Genomic DNA, 26481 nt, shown 5'->3' with positions numbered 1-26481 from the left:
TGAGGCAGGCTGGAGAAAGTCTGCTTAAGCTCTGGAGTAAGAAAGAAAGTGAGGTTGCTCAGTCGTGTCCAACTCTTGCAACCCCATGGACTGTAGCCTACCAGGCTCCTCTGTCCATGGGATTTTCCAGGCAAAGGTACCGGAGTGGGTTGCCATTTCCTTTGCCAGGGGATCTTCCCAACCCAGGGATCGAACCTGGGTCTCCCACATTGCAGGCAGACGCTTTATCATCTGAGCCACCAGGGAAGCTTTGTGTGACCAATGTAAAGAGGAATGTAACTAAGGGAACTACGCTTTCAACCCCCAACCAGGGACATGGAGGGCAGGAGTACCCGCCTGAAAACCAGTCCCTTCCTTCCCAGCAGACTCCCTCCCTCCTTCAGCATTTAATGTGGGTGGGTATCACCTCCTTCTGGAAGCTTCCCCAGTTCCCTGGCCAGATTCCATCCTTGCAATTTTCATTGTGTGGGACTGAGCCATTTGCACGCTCGCCCATCTCCCCTCTGCTTCTCCCCCCCACCCCTGTTCATTCAGTTCACTCAGCAGCCTCAGGGGGCCCCTCTGTTGTGTCGAGGGAGGTGGGCTCTGCCACCACCAAGCCCCCTTCCCCCGGGATGGAGCCTCGTCTCGTGCATCACTGTGCAAGCAGTTCTCTCAAGACTTAGCGGGGGGATTCAACAGGGCAGGGTTCTGAGAATGCTTCCTTGTGACAGGAGGTTTGAAGGACTTCTGATTTATCCAGCTGAGGAGGCATCTGGGTTCTAACTGTTCTCCGTTTCCACTCAAAACCAAACAAAGGAAAATGGGCTTCAGGTGCAGCAAGGGAGATTTAGGTCAGATTAAAAAAAGGCCTGTAGGAGCCAACAGAGCAGGGACTCTGGGAGCTGATGGAATTTCCTGCCCTGTAGACCTGGGGGCAGCCTTTCGTGTTGGGGCTGAGCCATCCCCAGGGCTCACTGGAGGACGGGCAGAAGGACCTGGGCACGCCTGGCAGGTCCCCTGGCTCTTCCTCCTTTATGAGCATCTCTTAGCAGCCCCGAAGCACCCGCTCACCGAGAACAGGAGGACCAATTACATGTGAGTGCACACCTAACAGATCACTTCTTGAAAACTGTCGGAGGTTGTCCCTGGCTATCCATCAGAGCCCATGGAAAGGCCACACTTTCTGCCTCGTGACAAAAGCCGAGTTCTCTCACTCCTTTGACGGCCCGGGGCTGAGAACTCTCCCTCCCCCTTCCTAAGCGATAGCTCTGTTTTCTGTCACTTGGTCCACAACCTGCACGGAAAGTCTCGTCCTGATGGAATGGGGGAGCCAGCCCAGAAGAGGGGCCTTCTGGGACCTCCCTGGCACAGCGGGTCTCAAGTTGGAGCTGCCAGAGGGAGAGGAAGTACCAGCCACACAGAACAAGGGCCTGAACGCAAGGGAAGCACTCTGGTTTTGGGGATGAGCAAAATGGAGATGTCTTAACATCAGTCACCAGGATCCCCTGGTGATTCCAATAGGAGGCCAAGGTCAGAGGCACCACAAAGCATGGAGGCAAATCTGTGACCCACTTGTAGCAAACCCATGAGACCTTCTAGGTGTGGCTTCATGGAGGCAGTGTGCCCTGCACCATTTCCTGCCCCCACACTTGTTTGTCTTACAGTATCCTTTTAAATCACCATCTATCCTTTCTGAATTCAGTGAGGTGAAAACAAACAGAATAGAAAGCTTCCTGCTTTTCCCTGGCTGGGCCCTGAGCACAGCTCCTGCCCCACTGGACCTCCCAGGAGAGAGAGTTGCAGGCTCCCTTCCCCACCCACAGAAGCCAGGCCAGCACCCTCGGTTCTGGTGACACCACAGTGGGGAATTGCAGCCAGTTCTGCCAAAAGTTCTCTGAGGCCTGTGGGGACCAATGGGGAGGTCCACCAGAGCATCACTATGCCCAGGATGGCAGCTGTACCACCCCATTTGCCCACTTTGGCCTTTGAGACTCAGTTTACCTCTCTGGAAAGGGGGACAATAAGGGTACCCACATCTGTCCACAGGGCTGTTGGGAGGATTTGAGGAGAAATAGCCCTTGGCCTTTGGTCAACACTTGATACTTGTCCTTGTTATTCCAGAGACTAAACCCTGATGAGCCAGGGGAGGGGAAGCGGGGGAGGGCTCCTCAGCAGAACATGGGTGGTAAGAGGGTGCCGTATCTCCATGCTCACATGTGCCCCTGCCAAGCTTGGTTCTAAATGGATTATTGTTTATTGGCGGCTTATCCCATCTCTTGGGTTATGAATTATTTACCAGATAATGACTTCATAATTGCTAATGACAGGTGCCCCAAGGACAAGCTGACACAAGTGCTAATTGTGGAGTCCCCGAAGCCCCCATGTGGCCGCATCCAGAGTGTCACTCCTAGGGATGTTGCATGATTGGCCCTCGGGGATCAATTTTGAATCCACCCCCCTCGTGACACAGATAAAGAAACTGAGATCCACAGAGGGGCAGGGACATGCTTCCTGGTTCCAAAGCTGGCCAGTGGCAGCCCTGGGTGGGGCAGGCCCCAGAGCCTGATGGTCAGGCGTCCACTATCTGGGTTTGGGCTGCTGGGGCAGCTGTGGGCTGAGTAGAAGTTCAAGTCCTCTGTGATGGGGGCTGGGGGATCCCCCACCAGCAGTGGGGAGGAGGGACCCCAGGATGTCTGCTGTTGCCGTGGAGAAAGGTTTATGTCTCTGGAGGCTGACTGGGATCCCTGTGGGTTAAGGAGGGCCACCTCCCTGGGAGCAGAAGTCCCATGCTGACTGGGTGTATTCAGCAAGCAAAGGCCACAGGGTGACCAGCATGGGGGTGGGAGCAGGGGTGGACATACCAAAACCTTCACTGAAGGTGCATTTGGTCCTGAAGAGAGTATAAATTAAGTCCATGACTGGGCCAGGGTCCTGGCCCTTAGGTTAATAATAGCAAGTCCTTGCATTAAACTATGTTTCATGAGTTAGTCTGGGTGTTGTACTGTTTAATCAGCTATTAACTATTAAATGAACCTTGTGAGGCAGGTGATTTTCCTGATGGATCAGGGGTAAAGAATCCACCTGCCAATGCAGAGACCCAGGTTTGATCCCTGGTTCTGGAAGATCCCCTGGAGAAGGAAATGGCAATTCACTCCAGTATTCTTGCTTGGGTCATCCCATGGACAGAGGAGCCTGGTGGCTGCAGTTCATGGGGTTGCAAAGAGTCAGACATGACTTAGGACTAAACAACAACAAAAACGAATCAGATATGTGTATTCATAATAGGGATTATAATCCTCAGGCGAAGAAACAGGCCTGAGGAGGTTCATAATGTGCCGAAGTTACACAGCTGGTGAGCTCAGGGCTGGGATTAGGATCCAGGCCGTCTGCTTCCACCGTCTGTGCCCTTGACTGCTATACTACACTGCTTACTACTGTGAAAGTGAAAGTCACTCAGTTGTGTCCGACTCTTTGCGACCCCATGGACTATACAGTCCATGGAATGCTCCAGGCCATAATAAATGGGGTGGGTAGCCTTTCCCTTCTCCAGGGGATCTTCCCAACCCAGGGATCGAACCCAGGTCTCCCTCATTGCAGGTGGATTCTTTACCAGCTGAGCCAAAAGGGAAGCAAAAGAATACTGGAGAGGGTAGCCCATCCCTTCTCCAGTGAATATTCCCAACCCAGGAATCAAACTGGGGTTTCCTGCATTGCGGGTGGGTTCTTTACCAGCTGAGCTGTCCCCAAATGAATGAATGAACCAGTGAATGAATGAATGCTGTGAGGTCGTTTTGAATATGGGACACACTTTCCCAAAAATGTTTTAAATGTTAAATTGAGAATACTGAGACACTGTGTTTCAGCAGGGTCCGGGGAACCTGTCTTTCTCTTGGACTGGGGACTGTGCTTGAAACAGCAGAAAGATGAGCTCTGGCCTGGGGATGGGGTGCGTGGTGTCCCTAGGGAGAGTGGACTTGGGAGAGCTGGTCAGTGCATGGCCTTCACTGCTCTGAGGTGGGTGATGGGAGCTGCTCTGATGGGCGTGGCAGGATCCCGAGCAGGTGAGCGAGGTTAAAAGAGTCTTCTGAGTGAGGCACACATGCCATTCACTCATCCTATAAATGTTCCAGAGCCTTCTTTGGGTCAGGCTTTGAGGAGGGACCCAGGGACTGACACCCAGTCCCCAGGGGACTCCCAGCTGTCTCCCAGAGCAGACAAGAAAACAGTCAGGTGCCAAGTGAGCGGGTTCTATGACAGAAGGGAGACAGAGGGGCTGAGGGACCCCAGAGGTCCTTTTACAGTGTTAGCATGTGATCAGCTCTGAGCTCACAGTCTGGGGATGAGCCTTGAGCACACTGGACAGCGAAAGGCCTGCCCTTGATCCAAGAAGAACAAAATGGGTGCCGGGGAGACGAACAGCATCAGGAAATCAGAGGAGAAGAGAAAATTTTCACCAGGAGTGGGTGGCCTGGGAGCACTTTGCTGGGAGATAGGTAGGGATGGGAGAGGCTCTGCTGGGAGATGCAGGCTTAGCAGGACAAGTGCCTGGAGATGCGGGGTCAGTTAGGAGCACAAGGTCTGTCTGGATGGGAACAGAGGCTGCATGTGCGTGTGTCCATGGGTTCTGGGGTGGACATCATGGGAAGCGAACTTGGCTATCTGGTACGGGGTCAGACTTCCTTTATCTGATTCCCAAAGCCAAGAGTGCAGTTCTGTGCTCACCTGTACAAGGTGCAGAGCACTTTGAATGCATTTTAGAGAACCCTGAACTGGTGCTAAATAAATAATCACACTGTTTTTTCTGGGTTGGAGAAGCAGGATGGCTCCCGTATGTGCTAATGGGAGGACAAGGCTCTCTGGCGGGCTGGCAGGGGCTGCCTTGGTCACACCCGTGAGCGTGGGCACTGATCTGAGAAGGGATCCTGGATACACCTTCTCCCTGTCCTGACTTTTATTTCCCATTTTCTGCACCTGCCTGTGTACCTGGAGGAGGGGGGCTGGGTTAATTGTTACCTCCTGCGCTGTTACTAGGTTACTTTGTAAAAGCAGAAATGTGCTTTTAATGATTTTTCGTTGTTGTTGCTACCTCACGGACCAGATGCTTTTATCTAAATGAGTTGCTACAAATCAAAAGATGGCCCGTGAGGGTTGCTAGGCTGCGTCTGTCTTACACAGGAAGCTCCTGCTCTGTGAATGAGGCTTCAGTTCAAGTCTCCCCTATTCTTTTAGCATCCAGCTCCCTTAAAAGGAAGGGCAAAACACGCATCAGCAGCTGTAATGAACCCGCCTCCGAGTGGCCTGGATGAGAGGTGGTGAGTGAGTGGAGCCGTCTCCAGCCTGCGGAGGTATTTCTGTTCGCTCTTCAACTTGATGAAGGTGGGTGACGCCTGAGCCCCAGATGGTAGTCTTTGGGCCTCTTGCATCACCATGGGTGGGACTACATTGAGGCCCAGAGGATGGTTATTAGATGCTGGACTTGACACACAGTAGGTGGTCAAATAATGTTTGTGGAAGACAGGCAGGGGCAGACTGACACTTGCTCAGGGCTCTTAGGTTTCAATCTACGGAGTAGCAGTTCACGTGGAGATAAGAAGAGCTCTGGATTAGGAATCAGGAGACAAGGACTCCAGTTCCTACTCTGCTTTGACTGGCTGTGTGACCTTGGGCAAGACACCGATACCCTCTGAGCCTCAGCTTGCTGCTCGGCATAAACAATGGCAACAATCATCACTCACTGTCCACCTCCTAGGCTCTCCCTATGACTAAGTGGATGAAATTAAGTGAAAACACTTGGCAAACTGAAGGCACTGGGTCGTGGGAAGAGTAGAGTAAGTCACATGACCTTAGCCTTGGGTATTCTAATGAAGGGAGGCTGGGTAGCGGCTGCTCAGGGCACAGGGCTACCAAAGAGTCTTGGGGTCAGGGAGGGCACAGGAAGCTTGGCTGTGACAGTGGTCTCTAACCAGTGCTCTGTGAGCCTTCAGCCGTGTTTCCATTATCTGAGAGAGTGACTCCTGGGGGCTTAGCATGGCACTCAATGCCCATCACGGCAGAGATCCAATTACCTTTCCAGCCACATCTCCCACCTCTTAGGTCACCTTTAGCACTTATGCTCTGGGCTCTCCTGTCCTTTTATACCTTCAGGCCTTTGCACAAGCTGGTCCTATTGCCTGAAATGCTGCCTGTACTCACTCACACACATACACAGACACACACACACATGCATTTTCAGCTTGAAGCTTCCTATTCTTGGAAGTCTGTGGTTTGACCAAACTAAGTTAGCGGCGGAGTACTCTCATGGCCTCAAACGTGAGCTCTGGGCCATGGACTTGGTCTCACATGTCACTGCTGTTTCCCCCCTGCTGCAATAATACCTGGCATGGAGCAGGCACTCTCAAGAAACATTTGTTGACTGAATGAGTTCTTCCATAGCACATTGTGTAAGTTCCTGTCTATATTCCTGTTGTTGTATTTATCACATCTTATTATATGAAAGTATTTACTTGCTGGTCTCCCCACTGGACTGCCAGCTCCTTGAGGACAGGTTTTTGCCTGACCTCGCTGGACCCTATACCTAGAACAATATACAGTGTGGCTAAGTGAATGAATGTTGGAATACACATGTGTTTTAGCACAGGCTGGGCATTCCTCCTACAGCCTCAATGCTTCTGGCTCTGTCTGTCATGTTGCAAGACACACTCACACAGACACACAGAATTTATGATTAGAAGATAAAAGCTAAAATGTTCTGAGTGACCTGTGAATATATAAGACAATCAATAAGAGACAGAAGCCACAAATTCAGGAGCATCCTTCCATGGTTACTGGACAAGAATTTGCATGGTTCTCTCCCATAGCAGGACTCTGGCAGGGCCTACTACCAGTCTATTTGGCATTTTCCTGCAAATCAGTAAGTGGTGCCCTCCCTCTGAGCCTTCATAGTACACAACGAAGCTGGCAGAGTGCAGGCTGGGTGTCAACTCCCAGGCCCCCTGGGCCAGGTGCCCTCCCATAGGGCACAGACTCACAACTGTGAATCATCAGCCCTGGTCTCTGGGGCAGGTGCAATGTAAGGAAGGAGACAGGTCGCCTGGAAAATCAAACTTGGGCACAAAAATAAACTCTGAGGTTTACAGATAAGTTATTTCTGGCCCAGGTGCCAAACGAGGTTTTGCAGCTGGAGTGAAAACTGCTGTGTGTGCCCCGCCCCATCCCTATTAGCTAAGGGGAACTGCACCTGTGTGCATTCTGTTCCTCAACAGCTCAGCTCCAGAAACAGGGGTTCCACCCCTGGGGCATTGCCTGCCTTTGGCTGATGATAGTCCATGGTTCAGCATGGGGTTGAGTCTCACAGGCCAAGGAGGGCAGACAAGGAGGGCGCAGCCACCATCCTGGGCACAGTGCTGGTCTGGTGGATGACCCTGTCAGTCCCCGGAGAAGTCTAGGAAGAGTTCTAGGAAGACTGGCTGCAATTCCCTACTGTGGGATCACCAGCACCATACGTTCTAGCCTGGCACTTATGGATAGGGGAGGGCATCTGCAATGCTCTCTCCTGGTAGGTCTAATGAGGCAGGAGCTGTGACCAGGGCCCAGCCAGGGAAAAACAGGAAGCTTTCTATTCTGTTTGTTTTCACCTCACTGAGTTCAGAAAGGATCGAAGGTGACTTACAAGGATACTGTAAGACAAGTGTAGGGGCAGGCAATGGCGCAAGGCATGCTGCCTCCATGAAGCCACACGTAGGAAGTCCCTTGCATTTGCTGCAAGTGGGTCACAGATTTGCCCCCGTGCTTGCTGGTGCCTCTGACCTTGGCCTCCTACTGGAATGGCCTGGGGTGTGTCACAAAAATATGAATACCTGGGTCTCAGCCCGAGAAATTTTGGTCTAATTGACCTATTGTGTTGCCTGGATATCAGACCTGTAAAACTCTGCCTAGATGATTTTAATATGCAATTGGGTTTGAGAACCACTGTTTAGACTTGAAAAAGGCAAACAAGGAGCTGATCCGTTGCAACATGATCCAGTATGAGATAGTATGATGCAGGCTCGGTAGAATATGTCTGCGCTGAAATCAGAGGCACTTCTCCCAAGGGTCCCAGCCAAGGGGTCACGGTGACAGGATGGACATTGACTGCCACAAAGCCCTAAATGTGGGCATATCCGTATGCTCCATAGGAAAAAAGATCTTGCCACAGCCTGTGTGTATTAGTCACTTAGTCGTGTCCACCTCTTTGTGACTCTTGGACTGTAGCCCACCAGGCTCCTCTGTCCATGGAATTCTCCAGACAAGACTACTGGAGTGGGAAGCCATGCCCCTCCTCCAGGGGATCTTCCCAACCCGGGGATTGATTACAGGTCTCCTGCATCGCAGGCAATTTCTTTACCATCTGAGCCACCAGGAAAGTCTGCCTGTAGGGTTCATTGAAAGCATTTTAGGGTGGGGCAAGATGAATAGGGCTGATATGTCATAGCCAAGGTACCCAGCTTTCAGAAGCCTGGATCCAAGGGGTGGATTTTGGAATAACTGAAAAAGCAGATAAATCACATAACATCATACAGGAATTTCGTTTCGCCAAATCTGGGAGAAGGGGACAACAGAGGATGAGATGGTTGGACGGTATCACCAACTCAATGGACATGAGTTTGAGCAGACTCCAGGAGACAGTGAAGGACAGGGAAGCCTGCAGGCTGCAGTCTATGGGGTCACAAAGAGTCGGACATGATTTAGCTTCTGAAGAAGAACAACAACAAATCTCCATAACTTCCACCCCAGTTCCTCAGGGCTTAGAATCCAGGACTCGGCAATACCTTTGAGATGAGACTATTGGTTAAAGCTTTAAGATACACAGATGCCCATCCTCATGAGAATGATGAAATTGGAAGGTCTGGGGGAAGGACCCATGCATCTTGTTTTTTAAACTCTCCAGGTGACTGCAGTGTTCACTGAGGGCTGAGCACTGCTGGCCCAGGTAGTACTATTTTACCTCTGGACCTGTTCACTTTCTCTTGGGAGTTAGGAAGGTCGGGGGTTATTCTCCATTTAAAGCAGAGGAGATGGAGACTCAGAAAGTTGCATGGGGCTTGTCAGGAGCTAGTGGTGGGTTTGGGATGAGAGCCCAGTGGTCTCTCCTTCCGGGTCCCATACATCACACTGTCTGTGAGGTCACTCTGTCCCGCAGTCCTATTGTCTCTGAACTGAATAACATCATCTGATGTCTTAACAGGGAGATAAGAAAATGATCCCTCTAGAAGCTCATGGTCCAGGAAGGAGGATGAGAGGCTCAAGGCAAAGGAGACAGAGGTTCACAGACAGCCGAGGGAGAGGCGATGTTTCATAGCCATGAGGTGGCTTCTCTTGGCCAGGCTGAGTCTGCGATGCAATCAGACAGGTGGGTAATGGATTCTCAGAACTACAGAGAAGAGGTCAGGACCTTGGGACAGAGATGTTGCCCGAGAATCAAGCCCCGGGGACAGCCGAAGCAGAGGGAGTAGAGGGGCCGCTGAGAGACAGGAAAGCTGAGGAAAATGCAGCAGCAAAAACACCCTCGTTTACAGGCAGAAGGAGGAAAGATGGTCTGGAGTGGCCAGAAAGACAGGGAGATGCAGCCCACCCACGCCGAGGGTGGGAGGCTCCACTTCTCCATGAAACGAAAAGGACCCTGACCGAGGAGTCCAGGGTTGGCGGGAGGTCTTGAGAACAACAGGGAAGAAAGGGACCATCTGCAGGGACTGGGCTGGGAATGGACCAGCGATGCACGAAGGATGCCTGGCCAGGGCTGAGGGTTTGGCTAAGGCTCCACTGAGGGATCTGTGCCCCAGCCGGTTGGTTCAGGGTAGAAGCCAAAAGGGGATGGATGAGCAAGGGAAGGAGGGAGGAGGGACTGGGGATCCACAGAAGAGAGGCTGTGCGGAGCGAGGGAGTGAAGGGAGGAGAGGTCAGCAAGGGCACCTTTGGGTTGGCTTTGCAGGGTGAAGCTGCAAGTCCAGGGCACAGCACATGGTGTCGTCTATGGAACAACTCCAGGTCTTGTTAGATCTGGGGACATTTGCAATGTCCTCCCAGGATGCCGGGCTCACAGAGGGACTCAGGGCCTGGGTGGGCAGCACTGAGAGTCCCAGGATGGGGCCTGGGGATGCTACTCAGGGCGTACCTACCCACTGATGGCAATTGGCATTGGCCCTTCATCAGCTCTGCGCCTAGGTGTCTATTAATGCCATTCTTGGCTCAACCCTCAGTCTTACACAAACTGGGTCCTTAGCTTGACCCCCAACCCCTCAGCCTTGCCGCAGCCAGGATCACACACTGCAGTGCTGGCCTCAGATTTCCCTCCTGCTGGCTGGTTCTGGTACCATCCTCTCGTTTACACAGAGGATTCTCATCAAACCACTGCCAAGCAGAGAGCAACCCTCCACGCTCTTTATCTGAGCAGACCCTGCTTTGTAGCAGGAAACACAGAGCAAAGCAATCTGACCCAGTTTCCACAGGAAGGTGATAGTTCTACCGCTGGTCATCAAGCGGCCAAAGCGGGCCGTGGAAACTTCTTGTCTTCTTGGGAACCAGTGGGAGTCCTGCACGTGAAGGAAACGGACAGCCCAGCACTGGGCCACGTGCTGTGGTGGTGCTCCAAGGAATGGTTATGCCTGAGTGTACAGTGAATATTTATTGAAAGCCCAGCAGGCACTGGGTGGGATGGTGGAAGGGAACACAGAGAGAATCAATGTGATTCCCATCCTCCAGGGCTGGCCAGGTGGTGGGGAAGATCGCCAGGCATTCACGGTGGGCACAGAGACCTGAGGCCCACAAGGAGTCTATCCTATCAGATAAGCCTGGTGAGGTCACCTTCAGTGCCCTCCCAATCTTAAAGTACAGGCTTCTCCAAGGCTGGGATGAATGAGAGCCGTGTGTCACCCTGCAACAGAGGCAGGGAATAGAAGACTCCCAAATAAGGGCCATCAGAACCATTGCCTGGGGCTCTCTGTCCCCTCTGTGCCATCCACACTCACCCTAGAACTTGAAGACATATTCTTGGAAGGCTGATTTCAGTGAAGAGCATCTCCTGAATTTTTTCTCAAACACTGAATGCCATGGTCACCAAATCCAAGCTTGTTGTTCTTGTTGTTTGGTCCTTAAGTTGTGTTGACTCTTTGCGACCCCATGGACTGGAGCCCACCAGGCTCCTCTGTCCATGAGATTTTCCAGGCAAGAATACTGGAGTGGGTTGCCATTTCCTTCTCCAGGGGATCTTCCCGACCCAGGGATCAAACCTGCGTCTCCTGCATTGGCAGGTGGATCCTTTACCACTGTTCCAACAGGCTGTTTTCCAACTGAAGCTAGTTTTCCAACTCTCCTCTCTGGCCCGGCAGTCACAGAAGCAAAGCATTCCCTAGTGTACAGGATGAGTAGCTGGATAACTGTCCAGCCAGCCAGTGGTGCTCTGAGAACAACTCTCAGGGTCAGGAGCTTATCTGTCCCCGCTGGCCACCCTTACTGGGGTGCTGGGTGGCAGCAGGCTGGATGCACGTGGATGTTTTTTCTGTTTCAGCAACTGATTCAGGCCTGGCCTGGAGCCCCCTGCAGCTTCCTGCTGACTGCCATGGCTGTTGTACCTTGGGATCCCTTCTGTTTGTGCGAGGGCCCTGGGAGTGGAGGGCACCCCAGCCCCACTGCCTCTGAGTCCAGAGAGAAAGCTCTTTGACTAGTGGACAATGGGACATGGAGGAAGCTGGCTGGTCTGCTGCCAAGGCCCCTGATGTGGAAGGAAGCTGGGGTTCAGGCTCCAGACTGGCCCCAGGCAGAGGCCCTGAGGCTCTTGGTCAGCGGGCACCAGGGCGTGGTCCTGCAGAGAGCACACACCTGAGCTTACCCAGCACCAGGCCCCAGGAGTGATGCTGGGTGACACTGGCCCCTGGACCCCTAAAGGCTCGAGTGTCATCGAGACGGGCTAGCCTAGGTCACTCAGCCTCAACCGGCCTGAATCCTACTGCCCGCGCCCCCAACTCCCACCTTCATTATTTTGGCGCCCCCTGCACCCCCACCCCAACTCCCCTGACTGCCTGGTCTTCACAATCTAGGTTGGAGGCTCCTGAATCAAAACTTTAAGCCTGTGCTCTATAAGTTTAAACCAAGAAAATAATCAAACGACTATGTAAAGACACATAGGCAAAAATGTTTGTTGTAGTGTTATTGGTAAGAGTGATGTATCAAAAATGCACTAAATTTCCATTATTAAGGCACTGGTTAAGTAAACTGTGGGGCTTCCCCTGGTGGCTCAGATGGTAAAGAATCTGCCTGCAATGTGGGAGACCCTGGTTTGAGCGCTGGGTCAGAAAGATGCGCTGGAGAAGGGAATGGCTACCCACTCCAATTTTCTTGCCTGGAGAATCCCATGGACAGAGAAGCCTGGTGGACTACAATCCATGGGGTCACAAAGAGTTGGCCACGACTGAGCAAGTAACACAGATACAAGTAAACTTTATAGCTTATTATAGCCGTATAACATGAAGCCTTTAAAATGCTTAGAGGGCTTCCCTGGTGGTCGGGTGGTTGCAACTCCATGCTTCCAATGCAGGGGGTGCAGGTTTGATCCCTGGGCAGGGAACTAGAATCCCACATGCCTCAGGGTGTGGCCCCCAAAAAAGATGGTATAGAATTATATTTAGTGGCTTGAAAAGGTAGCTGGGACAGACTGTGAGGTCGACATGATGAGTTACCAGGTAGTACACACCGTGTGACCTCATCTGGCTGTGTACCTGTGTGCAGGTACCCTCTACGTAAAAGAAAACAGCCAGGAAAGGGACACTGAAAGGGTTATTTCTCAGGACTATGGTTATAAATAATTTATATAATTTTAGGTGCTATCTTTTAAAATATTTTTACAATGAACAAATACTATAATATTATTTATTTTAATATTAACAATATCAATAATATTTTAATGACACCTAACAATACTATTTTAATAACAAAGAGAAAGTTAAATTAGAAAGGAAGAATTACAATTTTTGAGGCGCTTAAGAGTCACGTAGCTGCTGGCTGCCCCCAGACCCAAATTCCTATGGGGCCAGAGCCCCAAGTGAGTGATCAAGAGTGCCAGTCATGCTTGTGCATTGAGTCCAGAAGGGTGGGGGCCCAGGGGGCTAAGCTTGGCTCTGGGTACCAGAGAATCTCAGGTCTATGGTAAAAATCTCATGGACACCACGGCGAGAGGACCAGTTACATCTATTATACCTCACTTCCCAGAGGTAATCACTGTCAGAGAAAATGTCTTTCTGATTTCCAGGTGAGCTGACCTACCTTGCACCGTCCGTCTCTGGCAAGCTCAGGATTCGTCCCCAGGATGCAAAATCCTCGATGGCCACCTACACTTAGCACAACGTGAGCATCACCAGGAGGCCAGGCCGCCTAAAAAGAGACAAGAGAAGGGTGAGGGTGGGGTGGGGAAAAGACATCATCTTTTTCGAAAAGCTCTTTTTGGAATTCCAGCATCTTAGGTGGTCCCCACCCTAAATAGAAGCTTGTCCCTACCTTGGATTTCCTGGTGTGGATGACCACGCACAGGCCATGCCCAAACTCTGCCCTGGCCGCCAAGATAAGGGGGTCTCAGTGGGTAGCAGAGAACCCCAGGGGGCAGATATGAGATCTCAATTCCCCACTCCCCAACGCACAAAGCTCTAATCCCCACAGCAAAGCCATAATCACTCAGTAAGAATGAGAATCATGGCATTCCTTTCCATCTAATCCAAACCAAGAAATTCCAGAGATGGGAAAAAATAAAAAATGTACATCTTTAATCTAATGCTAAAAAGAGAACAGGACACAAATTTGCTGCTGCTGCTAAGTCACTTTAGTCGTGTCCGACTCTGTGTGACCCCATAGACGGAAGCCCACCAGGCTCCCCCGTCCCCGGGATTCTCCAGGCAAGAACACTGGAGTGGGTTGCCATTTCCTTCTCCAATGTGTGAAAGTGAAAAGTGAAAGTGAAAAGTGAAAGTGAAAAGTGAAAGTGAAGTCGCTCAGTCGTGTCCGACCCTTAGTGACCCCACGGACTGCACACAAACTTGAGAACCACCAAAACAAATCATTACTTTTAGACAATGGACCAGAAGACCTTGAGGAGGCAAATGATGGGTTCCCTGGAGAGAAGGTTTTTTATGAAATATATAGATTAATACCTCATAGAGATTGTCTCTTAAGGGGAGGCAGGGTTATTCCTAGTTTCCTCTTTCAAATATATGTGAATGCCATCTTCGCGACAGGCAACATCACCCTCCACTGCAATAAATGCACAACTGTGATTACCTGGGGATCAATATATTTTTCTAAATTGAATATATCATTATCAATTGATTTTCCCTTTTCCTCTTAGCACTCCAGAGTCCCAGCTAGCTGGGGAAAGCTTTAATGTGAAATGAAGGATGTGGACAGGTAAATAAGTTATTGTAAACTAATTCTATCTTAACGATAAGCTTCGCTCCAATGACACAACGGGTCTTTCTCTGAGCCTCTCACCTTAAGCTTTTTCAGCTGCTGTGGACAGACACGCGGGCCATATCAAATAGCCATTTTAAAGCTGAAAGTGGCAAAAATAGTATTTTTTCTAAGGATAGTGTGTTCCCTTTACGATTAAGAAATAACCTCTGTAGGGAAGCAAAGTGAGCCAAGGTCGCCATTTAACTCTGACATGGAGCCAAAGTCGTGAGCACATTTCCTCTACCAAGCTTCCGCGAAGCACACGGTTAAATCGAACCCTTTGGCCACAAAGTATCGACAGTACTGGTGACAACAAACGATCGATGTATTTCTGGGAAAGATCGTTGGCAGATATGTGTGGGGGAAGAGAGAGGACTAGGGACAGCGGTCAGTCCACTTTAAGATCCGTGAGGATCTCCTTCATTTACCCATTCATTCATTCAGTCCATGTTAATGGAGTCCCTGTTATGCGTCAGGCAGTGTCTGGGCACTGGGAATACGAGGAAACAAAACAGAAGAAAAACATCCTGCCCTCCCGGAGCTCATCTTCTAGTGGATGGAAACACAGAATAAACAATAAACTGGAAATAAGTACAAATTGTACAGTAAATTAGAAGGCAGCCAGGACTATGTGTTAGAGGAGAAGTGGAGCAGAAGATGGGTGTGGGGTGTGGTACAGATTAGAGAGGGTGGTTGGGGTAACAGGCGCCGTGAGAACATGACATTTGAGCACACCGGAAAGTGACGCAGGTATGGGCCGTGCAGGTGTCCAGGGGAGCGGAGCATTCAGAGCAGGGGAAGAATCAGTGACTTGTGTTCCTGGATCTGCAAGGACCCTCAGCTGTGGCTGGACATGGGACAGCCACACAGGGCATTAAGCTGGAGGGGTGAGAATTCAGTTTGTATGGGGCCTTGCAGGCCACTGGAAGGGTGGGGGCAGTTTAGTTGCTAAGTCATGTCCGATGCTTGCGATCCCATGGACTGTAACCCGCCAGGCTCTTCTGTCCATGGGGTTTCCTAGGCAAGAATACCGGAGCGGGTTGCCATTTTCTTCTCCTAGGATCTTCCCCACCCAGGGATCGAACTCATGTCTCCTGCATTGGCAGGTGGATTCTTTACTGCCGAGCCACCGTAAAGCCTACTAACTAACCGAGAGCCCAAGACCCTGGCCACCAAGCTTTAGAAAGAGCTCTCACTCTCGAGACAAACTCTTGGTTGCCAATGTCAGGTTAATTTGCTTCCCTTCTCTCCATCTCAGACGGCTTGACTCTCTGGGCTGTGCCAGATGGATACGGCAGCCCAGACAGGAGCCGAGGGGCAGTTCAGGGGGTGAGCCAGCAGGGCTGTCTACACTGTTCTGATGACAATGGCCTCCTCCTTCCTCCTTTGTGGTCCCTGGAGGCCAACTTCTAGAGGAGATAACTGAAACAAAGTTCTGAACAAAATAAACCACATGCAAAGTGGAGTTCTCTGTGACTGTTCCTTAATGTGCTTCTGAGGAGATCCTAACGTGAGCTGACATTAGACATCACAAGCTGTGCTGGGTATCTTCTGTTTGCTCCTCCACCCATTTCTGTGTCCTGGGAGGCTCACCCAGTCAGCATGGAGAGCATCACTCCAGCTCTGAGACCCTGGGACTTCCAGTTACGTTCAGCCAATGCAGACACCAGCAGGAGACCCAGGATTGCGGTGGGGCGGGGTGTTTATTTCCCCTCTCTCCTTCTTCCTTGCAGAGTCTTCATGAGATGGCTGGGACCTTCTGCTGAAGGTCATGGCTGGTGGCTGATGCTGAGGAGGACACAGCTCTCTGCCTTCCAGTAACAGCTCCCCCACTTGCCCTGATTATGAGCCCTGGGGTATTGCCCTGCTGTATGCTTTCTTCCTACTGTGACTACACCTCTGTGAACAGCCCTTTCATTGAACTCTCTTCAGATTACACATTTGGATGTGTCTGTTTCCTGTCAAGACTCTAATGAATACATTCTCAGAGACGGTTAGAAGCAGGACTGTGGAAATCAGACATCTGAATTAGAATTCTAACATGGCCCTTAGTTTTGTGACACCGGCTAAATTATTTAATTTCTGTGAACTCTCGTTTCTCTTTATTAATGTATCAGAGAAACTGGTACATAATTATCATCCACAGCAAAAGCATCAGCATCTTGCTACTGCCATCACCTGCTCACAGTCCCGGGGCAAGTCACACCTCCGTCGTGACATCTCTGCCCACCCCAACCAGAGGCCCCTCCCTTCAGGGGTTTCTAGCTGTTCTTGGCTCATATTTAGCATTGGTTGATGTCTCAGTAATTTCATCTCTTTCCTCTTCTTGCTCTTCTTTCTCCCACCCAACCACTAATTCTTGCATCCTGAGCATCCTGAGAACAGACATTATCTTAATGTCTGAATCTCTGGCCCACAGCACCCATCCCATGGGGGTGTGTATAGACCCTTCATCATTCACTGTGTTTTCTTCTTAGAAAGCCTGTAAGTTCCATCCATCTACCTAAACATATTCTACTCTAATGAGATGCATGGTTCTTAAAGTGATTTTAAAACAAATGACTAGAAACCAATTTCTAGTAACAATTTAATTCCCAAGATAACACTGTCAAATCTTCAGTTTCCAAAGATCATGGCCTGGGAAAATGAATCTCAGGAAAGAAACCAGGAATTCCAGGGAAGTAGGTATGAATTTTCATCCCTGAGGGAGATGAAGGTTCAACCTCTGGACTTGACTTCTGACCTCTCTGGTCAAACCAACCTTTTCTGTCCCATTAATCTCATCCTCAAAGGATAGCTTCCAGGCCTATGGAAAAGAAAATTTAAAAAGCCAAAGGATGAGGGACTTTTTAAACTTAAGTTTAAAAAATAAGTAATAAGTCAATGTCTGTGAAATTGGTCTTAAGTCCTTCACCTTCTCAAGGCCCTTGCTGCTGCTGCTGCTAAGTCACTTCAGTCGTGTCCGACTCTGTGTGACCCCATAGATGGCAGCCCACCAGGCTACCCCATCCCTGGGATTCTCCAGGCAAGAACACTGGAGTGGGTTGCCATTTCCTTCTCCAATGTGTGAAAGTGAAGAGTGAAAGTGAAGTTGCTCAGTTGTGTCCGACCCTTAGCGACCCCACGGACTGCAGCCTACCAGGCTCCTCCATCCATGGGATTTTCTAGGCAAGAGTACTGGAGTGGCTTGCCATTGCCTTCTCGAGATGCTAATTGAGTTTGACAGAGCATAAAGGCCAATATAAAACCAAGACCCATGGATGGGCTGATTGGGTTACATAACTGTCTAAACGCTGGGAGAGCCTCAAAATTAAACTCAGAGATATTTTTGAGACCCATTCTAACTCTAAGTCTATAAATAAAGATGGTTCCTGACATGAACCAAATTGATAGCCAAGAGAATAATAAACAAAGGCCCCAGGATTTCATTTTTACTTCCCTATAAAAGATACCAATTTTTTTGGAGAGAAGCTGCCTTAAGAGAGGAGAAACCAATTAGGGAGGCTCCCATTTGATGCAGGATCAGAAAGCAGCTCTGCCTGGGTCTTGACCACGCTACCCAATTACGACTCTAGCGTCCGGGCAGCTCCCCACCCCTCAGCCAACTGGGAAACAAGGATTCTTCCTTAGAAGGAAAAGAGCAAAGTAACTGGAGGCTGTAAACTAGAGCAAGAAAATCGGCTCCCACACCCACCCTCCCATCAGTCCTGGAGAAGGACCCTCAGGCACCCCTGGCACAGGCTTGGATGGCTGCTCTGAATGTATCCTGCAAGGGGAACACTCATTCACATTCTCCTGCACTTGAAAAGAGAGAAAAACAGGCCATCCATTAATAATATCAACCATGGCTCACCAAAGCTTGCAGGCATGTTGCCAATCCCCAGATAAACACTCTGAGTGTTTATCTATCAGGTTCTCGACAGTTCATGGACTGAGGGGTCTGGAAGGCACTGCTTTTTCAAGGAGAGAATTAAGATGCAAAGATGCAGCACATGTGGAGGTTTCTTGTTTCCATAAGGGCCAGAATTGGTCACGGATGAGACCCATTACATATTCCCCACGATGGGGATGCATTGCCTGATGAGTTATTCTGTGGGCAAATGTTCTTCAAAGAAAGACAGGATCTTCAGAGGCCATGACTCCTCACTGAAGGATAACAACAATGTTTTCATAATATTTGATGTTTACAAAGTCTAGCTGTTCACAGTTTATCGTGTACATTTTAACAAGCCTATGAATACGTTACTATTAGCATTCCCATTTTATAGATGAGGAAACTGAGGCTCATGGAAAATAAGAATCCTCTAAAATCACATAGCAAGTAGAAGCGGGAGGGAGCTAGAACTGGAGCTCTAGGTTTGTTCTCCCATTCCACGTCTTTGTTCTGAATTTCAGCCCACTTGTTCCTGGGACCCCAATCAATGAGGAGCCTAGAGTTGTTTTGTGTTTTCTCTGAAGTCATCACCCTAGGCGGAATAAAAGCACAGGTGTCAATGGACATCACATTCCAATCAGGTCCTGGTGAGCCCAAACCAACCCCATGACCTGACTGGCCTCTCCCCCGATCCCTGTTGTCAGCTTGTCGGCCAACCCCAGATGCTCCGAGTGGTCAGGTTCCCAAGTGACCCCCCCTCACCCTGCACAGACCCTTCCCACAGCAGAGAGATCACAGATGCGTTCACCCCTGCCCCTAACCCCAGTCAATAGGAAGGTAGCTCACCCGGATTCTTGCTACTATTAACTCAGAGTTTCTCAGCCTTTTTCATTGTCACCCTCCCCCATCCCAAAGAGGATATTTAAATTCTTTCCTATGAGAGAAATTCCACTCTAGGGAGGCAGATGCTGTTGGGCAGGGTGGAGTTTGGTGGCTCACAACCATTGCACTGAGGTTTCTTGCAGCTTCCATTCCAGCAGTTGATCCCCCCCGACCACCAGTCCACCTGTTCTTCACCGTCCCCCACACCCGCTACTGCCAGACCCTCATCTCAGGGCCCAGCACCGCCACCTGCCCTGTCACTGCTCAGAACAGTTCTCTCCAGTCTCCATCACGGCTACCTGGGGTGAGGCCTCCCCTTCTCACAGCTGGATCATAGCAACAGCACCCCCTCATACCCCCCACAACATGGCTCTGCTGCTGCCAGAGGGACTGTGCTCAACCCCGAACAGGTCACACTCCTCCCCAGTCTGGACTCTTCCCAGTGTCCTGCCGTGTCCAGCCTCGTATCCTCGATGGCACCAGCTCTCCTCCACCACTGTGACCAGACCCACACCTGCTCCTTCTTCCTGGCCCTCCTCCTCCTGCCTTCATTCACCCCTTCTCCTGAAAACTCCTCTCCAGTAGGTCTGCACTCTCTGGAGAACAGACCCTCCTGGGGTGAATTACTGGGAATGTTAGATAAGAACTTGGTGTCACCAATGGAGGCTTCTCAACAGCCCCTCTTCTGTCCCGCTTGGCTGGTTTGGGCAAGAAGAATGGGGAGATGGGGACAACGGGGTGCCCAGGCACTGACTGGGGTCCGAAGTCTTGCCACAACAGGGCTCACCAGAAACTCAGACCAAAACCTTTCAGTAAAACAAAGTTGCAAATCAACTGCTCCCACACGAACTACTTTCTTGTTGCATGGCTGACCGGATTCAATTAACTAGGACTCCCTAAGTCAGCCCCACCACTCAGAGTCCCCCACAAGTTAACAGAGTTTTTTCTGTGCCTGGATCCAGGACCAGAATGACTGTGCATTTCCGGAGGGCTGCAAGCTGGAGAGAAGGGCAGAGGCGCCAGCAAAGCTGTTCTACCGACTCACCCGCGGCGGCGGGAAGCTGTGGCCAGGACGTGCGGCAACTGGCACGTAGTAGGTGCTCAGTAAGGCTCTGCTGATGGAGGGAGAGCGCCTCCAAGACTCGACTCAGTTTCTACGATTTCGCTTCGAACATCTGGACGTTCACACCACAGCTTCATGATTGGAATACAAACCAGTTTGAGAAAAAAAATCAGACGTGGTTTCCAGATTTTGCTCTTAGAAACCAGGTCCGCATCCTCCCTTTAAATTGCAATAATTCCTTCCCAGATGTTGCTTCTCCTTCAGACCCATAAATTGAAGATTTTCATGATGACGCTTCACATTTGCCTGGTGCCATGGGCTCGGTGGAGTGTTTTCTGCATCTTCTCTCCCTCATTAGACGGCCACGCAGACCCCAGGGGAGGCAGGGCAGGGGCTGGCATCCTAATTCAGTGAGAGGAAGGCCAGCTGCTGGTGTTGCCGAGCGGGATCGCGGTGCGAATGGGTGTTCCTCTCCTTCCTGGTGCTGAGAGATGGGGTTCTCTCCTCTCCAGCTCCGTCCAGGTGGCCAGGTGGGTGGGTCATCTGTGGAGGCTCCACTTGCATGACCATGCAGCCCACTGAGAACTCTGACCCAAATGTGAACAAGGCTCTTCCCTTGGTTCCCTCTGCACTCCCAGGGCCAGGGTGTAACATTTGAATAAGACTTATCTCGACTCTTGTGGAGTAAAACAGAATCATAGGCCAGGAGGGGGTTGAGAGCAGGGGAAAGAGGAAGTAGAATTCGGCCTGATAAGCTGCCCCCTCCCCCAGCTGTTTTCCAGGAGGGTCCATCCTGGCTATGTGGGGCGACCCCCATCTTAGCACCAACCACACTGGAATTCACACCCGAGGAAGAGCCCGTCTTAAGTCTGGACCCACAGTAGAGCCCAGAGAGACCGGGATTTCCCCCTTCCCTCCCACCTTCTCTGTTCCAGTTTCTTCTCTGAGGCTTGGCCCTTTCATGGTGGCAGACACAGGGAGCCTGCGGCCTGTGTTCAAGGCACTCAAGTCGCCACCACACCAGCCCTCTATCAGGCCCACAGCTGTACATGTCGGCGGGTGGAGACACACGAGACAGGAGACACAACCACAGAAGTTCACGGGCCCAGCGTCTGCTCACGGCCAGGGTCTGGACTGAGCCTGTCCTGGCCGACACCACGGCTGCCAGGGTCAAGGTCACTCGGCATCCACTGACCCTTTGGTTCTTGGCCTCTTGACAGCCTTAGAGATAAGGGATGGGGAAAAGCGGCTCCACAGAGTTAAGACAAGGTGAGCTTTCGGACTCGGTGGGTTTTGATTTCCTGGTGGAGCTGCAGAGAGGTTCTGGAGCCCCTTCTCCCAAGACGGAACCCTGCAGCCTCGCCCTTGGTCTACAGGGCACAATTCGAGCCTCACCTTGGATTTTCCTCGTAGACCCTGACACACATGGTTCAGGGTTGGCTCAGCCTGAGGGGGTGGTCGAGAGCATGGGATAGTTATAGTCTGAGAGACCTGGGTCTAAATCTCTAATTAGACCTGGGTCTAAATGGCAGACTCTCCACCCCACTCCCACCCTCTGACACAGTCTCCTCCCTGTCCAAAGGGGATGACATTATTGAACATCCGTGGCTGTTCTGAGAGTTAAACATTTGGGTGTAAGAGAGGCACTTGGCATAGCCCATGGCACAGATTAACTAGTGGCTCTAACATTGTTATTACCATGCCTGCCAACTGAAGCACAGAATAGGTATTGCTGGAACACCTACCTCACCCAGGGGGAGGTGGTGCATTTTTTCCCATCACCTCTCTGCGGAGGTGAGCACGCAGAGGACAAATGGATGGGCAGGGATCTTCCTTGGGAAGATTAATGGGCTGTCCACATATGTAGTTTTCCTGGGTGTATCTGACGCTGGTCAGCTGCCACTTCCCGCTCCCTTCACTGCATCTCCCTGAATTTCCTCCAGGAGGACACTTTCAGCCCTTACCAGCCCCTCATCCTCCTCCCCAGCAACTACTAGATGCCATGCCTGAGGACAGATGCCTTCATGACTTCAACCCTTACTTGTTCCACCTCCTCTCTGAATCCAAGTCATAGGGCCAGCGGCTGAAAACTCCTTCCCAGCCCCAAGTGGATCTTAGAGGCATCACTTCCTCACCCAGCAGAAAATGATTTTCTTTGAGTAGACCTGAGCCTTGTTTCTCTACTCTCAGAGAGGAGAAAAAAAAATTGTGAAAGAAAAGTCTTCGGAGATTACAGTACTTTTTATCCAGATATGATGAGTTATCCATTTAAAAATAAACCACAGACAGGCAAGTTTCTCTAAACCCAGGCAGAAAGCAGTCATTACCAGGAATTTCTGTAAGTTCTCTGCTTTTCTTGGCCAATATAGAAACAGCCTAGGAACTGAAAATAGAATTAGAAGCTAATTCTGTTTTCCTGGTCTCTACCAAAGTGTGCAGGCAAGTGACTTGATCGCACCAGAGCTTCACGTTCCATCTGAAAAAACAAGGAACCACAGCTCACCAAACTCATGGCATTCTGCAAATGAACCCAGCAACCGATGAGTCCGGCCAGAGTCCACAGCCGTCAATACAAACGCACCAAATCACTGGGCCACAGCCTGGCATGGCTTGATGTCCAGATACGGGCAGGAAACCAAAGGTAAGAGCTGGTGTGTGACAAGCTAAATGTTTCACAGCTGATTAGCAGGAGAGCTGGGATAACAACGTTGGCTTGTAAACTCCCTGGCCACTGCTCTTTTTTTCCCCACCCAGTCATCTCTCCACAGTTTAAGTGTAACTGAAGCTGCCAGGAAAGTCCCCTAGAAAGGTTAAACAGCTTATCCCAACCCAGTCTTCCTTCCTGCGGAAAGTCCCCACCCCACCCCCGTCCTCGCTCTCCAGCGAGCAGTAAATCAAACATTCCCTGCTGCATTATTTTTCAAGCTTGATGTTTCTAAATCCAAAGACATCTATAAATAATACATACTCATTTATATGTACATTTAAAAGAAGAAAAAAAAAAAGTAACAAAGATACCTGTAGATTCTTCTGAATACTAGTGGGCTACTTAAAACACAGTGGAAGCAAATGGCTAATGAGCACAGGTAACCTCATACCTGAATTTCCCTCCACCCCATCTCGGGTCTGTAACCAATGGGGGAGTCTCTGTTCTGAACCCACTCCATTCACTGCTTTTCTCCCACGGTCACATTTAGCCATCTGCTGCTTCTTTTATATGTGGGACTGTGTATTTTTTTTTCCTCTTCAGTTTTATATGAAACATTTAGCAATGAAGTAGCAAATAAAAATACTACATATCATCTAGAATTCATAGGAAATTGTGGTTGGCTTTAACGCATCTAAAGGTTGATAAAAAGAAACACATAGATGCTTCTTAAGACTTGTTTATATTTTATTCCACATTACACACATCTCACTCCATTGAGAAAATTTAGAAATTGATGTGGTTCTCTCTGTCACAAGCTGGCATGGCAAGGATTACCGCGTCTAGGGAACACTTTTCCCTTGGAACACAATTGTACTCGCCTTTGCAATTACCCCAGCAGACAGAAATGGTGCAAATAATCCATCAGGGCTCACATCAGTCTTTGGAAGGAAGGGTTTCTGTACTTTTTTCCCCTAAAATGTACACTCTCAGCATTGTCTGGCTACCCCATCTTCTGCTCTGCTGGGCATCTCTGGTCTTCACTCCTGACTGAGGATGTGGTTGGCCACCATCACCTCACAGGCAGATGCTCCGGTCAGCAAGGAGCTGGCAGATTCAGTGTCTGCTCCATCACTCACCCACGTGCAGAAACAGGGGAGGTCCTGGGGCTGCAGACGGTGAGGGCTAAGTTAACTCTGCTGGTGGGGCTGAAGGTGGTCAAAGGAGGGAGAATTCTGGGGTACGGGAAGCTCCTCACCAGGCCCTAATCTAGGTCCTGGAAGATAAGCACACCTAAAAGATCAACCTGAAGACATTCAGAAGGACAAACATCTCAGTTTGAATTCCCCTCCAAAGTGGCCCTTGAAACAGCAATTGGGATGCAAGTAGGTTTTTTTTTTTTTTTTTTTTTGAGTTGATCCAAGGAATTACTACGAGGAAGTAGGGATGTGAGGTAGGAGATGGGGAAAAGTCAACGGAGGAAGCATCAACCAGTGGGTCCCGCCTGGGCAGTTGGGGCTCATTCCTACTGAGGATGCTCCAAGAGCCTGGGGAGAATCCATATTAAAGTTGTCCTCCCAAGAGGCAAAGGAGGAAGCTGCAGTGTTTATTCATCATCTCCCACCTCTCATTGGCTGACCAGTGCTTTTTTTTAAAAAATTAATTAATTATTTTAATTGGAGGCTACTTTATAATACTGTGGTGGTTTTTGCCATAAAACAGCACGAATCAGCCACAGGTGCACGTGTCCCCCATCCTGAAGCCCCCTCCCACTTCCCTCCCTATCCCATCCCTCAGGGTTGTCCCAGTGCACCGACTTTGAGTGCCCTGTTTCGTTCATCAAACCTGGACTGGTGATCTATTCCACATATGGTAATACACATGTTTCAATGCTGCTCTCTCAAATCATCCCACCCTCGCCTTCTCCCACAGAGTCCAAAGTGAGTGAAGTCGCTCAGTCGTGTCCGACTCTTTGCGACCCTGTGGACTGTAGCCTACCAGGCTCCTCCGTCCATGGGATTCTCCAGGCAAGGATACTGGAGTGGGTTGCCATTTCCTTCTCCAGGGACAGAGTAAGTCTGTTCTTAATATCTGTGTCTCTTTTGCTCTCTCACATATAGGGTCACTGTTACCATCTTTCTAAATTCCATATATATGCAGTAATATACTGTATTGGTATACTGTTTTCTTTCTGACTTACTTCAAATAGGCTCCAGTCTCATCCACCTCATTAGAATTGATTCAAATGCGTTCTTTTTAATAGCTGCGTAATATTGACAAGTGCTTTTGAGACATCACTCCCCGAAGACTTCCAGCCTGCCCCATGAATGGGCTGTGCACCCCGACACAGAGAGAGGTAGGAAGCAGAAGCTGTCAGCAGGTGATCCCCAGGGAGAGGAATGCGCTGGGCACCAACCACCTCTCTTAAGGCAAGTAAGCGGGAGTGCTTGTCAGCTCCTGAGGGCTGCAGGTGACTGCGGCCCCAGCACCTTGCCTTGGGCCCTGGGACGTCCCCTGCTGAGTGAGAGGGAGACACACATTGCTCGCCACCATAGAAGACCTTGAGTTTGCTCATCCCCACAGCCCGTGCCCTGTCAAATGTGTTTGTAATGGGATCATCTGCTATCCGTCGGCTGCGCAGCAACCATGTATGAAAAATAGCAGCGAGGAGCAAATTAAGTGATCTGTCTGCAAGCAGCCTGTTTAGACGAGGAAGGGCTGCCATTGACAAATCTATTAAAATTATACATAAATTATCTAAGAGCACATAGATTCATGCTCAGAATGAGGACATCGATTATGGGCATTTAAAATACAACCTGGGTGAAATCATCTTGTCTCACTTGAATGGGGTAATAATAATTAAGAGAAGAGGGAGAAATAAATTATATCCATCACTTTCCTGATTAAAAAAAAAAAGTTCAGAATTTTCAGTTTTCCAGGAGGATGATGCTTTGAAACATGAAGACTTCTGGGTGCTGCCAGTTTAAAGGACAGAGGGATCCAGCGAGGCGTCTGTGTGCTCAGTCACACAGTCGTGTCTGACTTGGTGTGACCCCCATCGACTGTAGCCCTCCAGGCTCCTCTGTCCATGGAATTTTTCAGGCCAGAATACTGGAGTGGGTTGCCATTTCCTTCTCCAGGGGATCTTCCCAACCCAGGGATTGAACCTGTGTCTCCTGCATTGGGAGGCATATTCTTTACCATTGAGTCACCAGGGAAGCCTAAGAGGGCTCTGGGTGCTCTCCAAATGGGAAGGGGGAGGGTTAGGGGGCCTAGGTGTGCCTCTCTTGGGAAGTAGAACCCAGACAGGCTTTGAGGCAAGTGGTTTACTTGGAGAGTGAGGCCAGAAAGCTCAGGCTGGTGAGTGGGGAACTGAGACAGGTAAGTGAAGGAAGCCAACAGAGGTTGCCCTAGATAAGCAGGATGCCACTGGGGGTACCTGGGCCAGTGTCCCCGGGAACATCTGGGAGGAAGGAGAAGGGCACATCTCAGAGTTACCCCACCTGGGGTATGAGGAAGCTGGAGCTTCTGCCGCCAATTCCCAGTTCTCATCGGCTGAGA

At 50.2% G+C, this 26481-nt stretch overlaps 1 protein-coding gene across 1 annotated transcript in view; it reads right to left on the bottom strand.

The window, feature by feature from the left end:
• Positions 1-26481, bottom strand: part of KLHL29 (kelch like family member 29) — a 339724-nt gene that overhangs the window by 232615 nt on the left and 80628 nt on the right. The window contains exon 2 of the mRNA XM_055400332.2: positions 13276-13383. The gene's annotated coding sequence lies outside the window, so the exon portion shown is untranslated. The remainder of the gene's footprint in view (positions 1-13275; positions 13384-26481) is intronic.

This window comes from Moschus berezovskii, chromosome 11, assembly GCF_049115385.1.
Source record: "Moschus berezovskii isolate FMDL1 chromosome 11, NW_MosBer_1.0, whole genome shotgun sequence".
In the NCBI taxonomy this organism is placed as follows: Eukaryota; Metazoa; Chordata; class Mammalia; order Artiodactyla; family Moschidae; genus Moschus; species Moschus berezovskii.
Note: the sequence above shows the minus strand (reverse complement) of the source record. Positions and strands in the feature narration are given on the sequence as shown.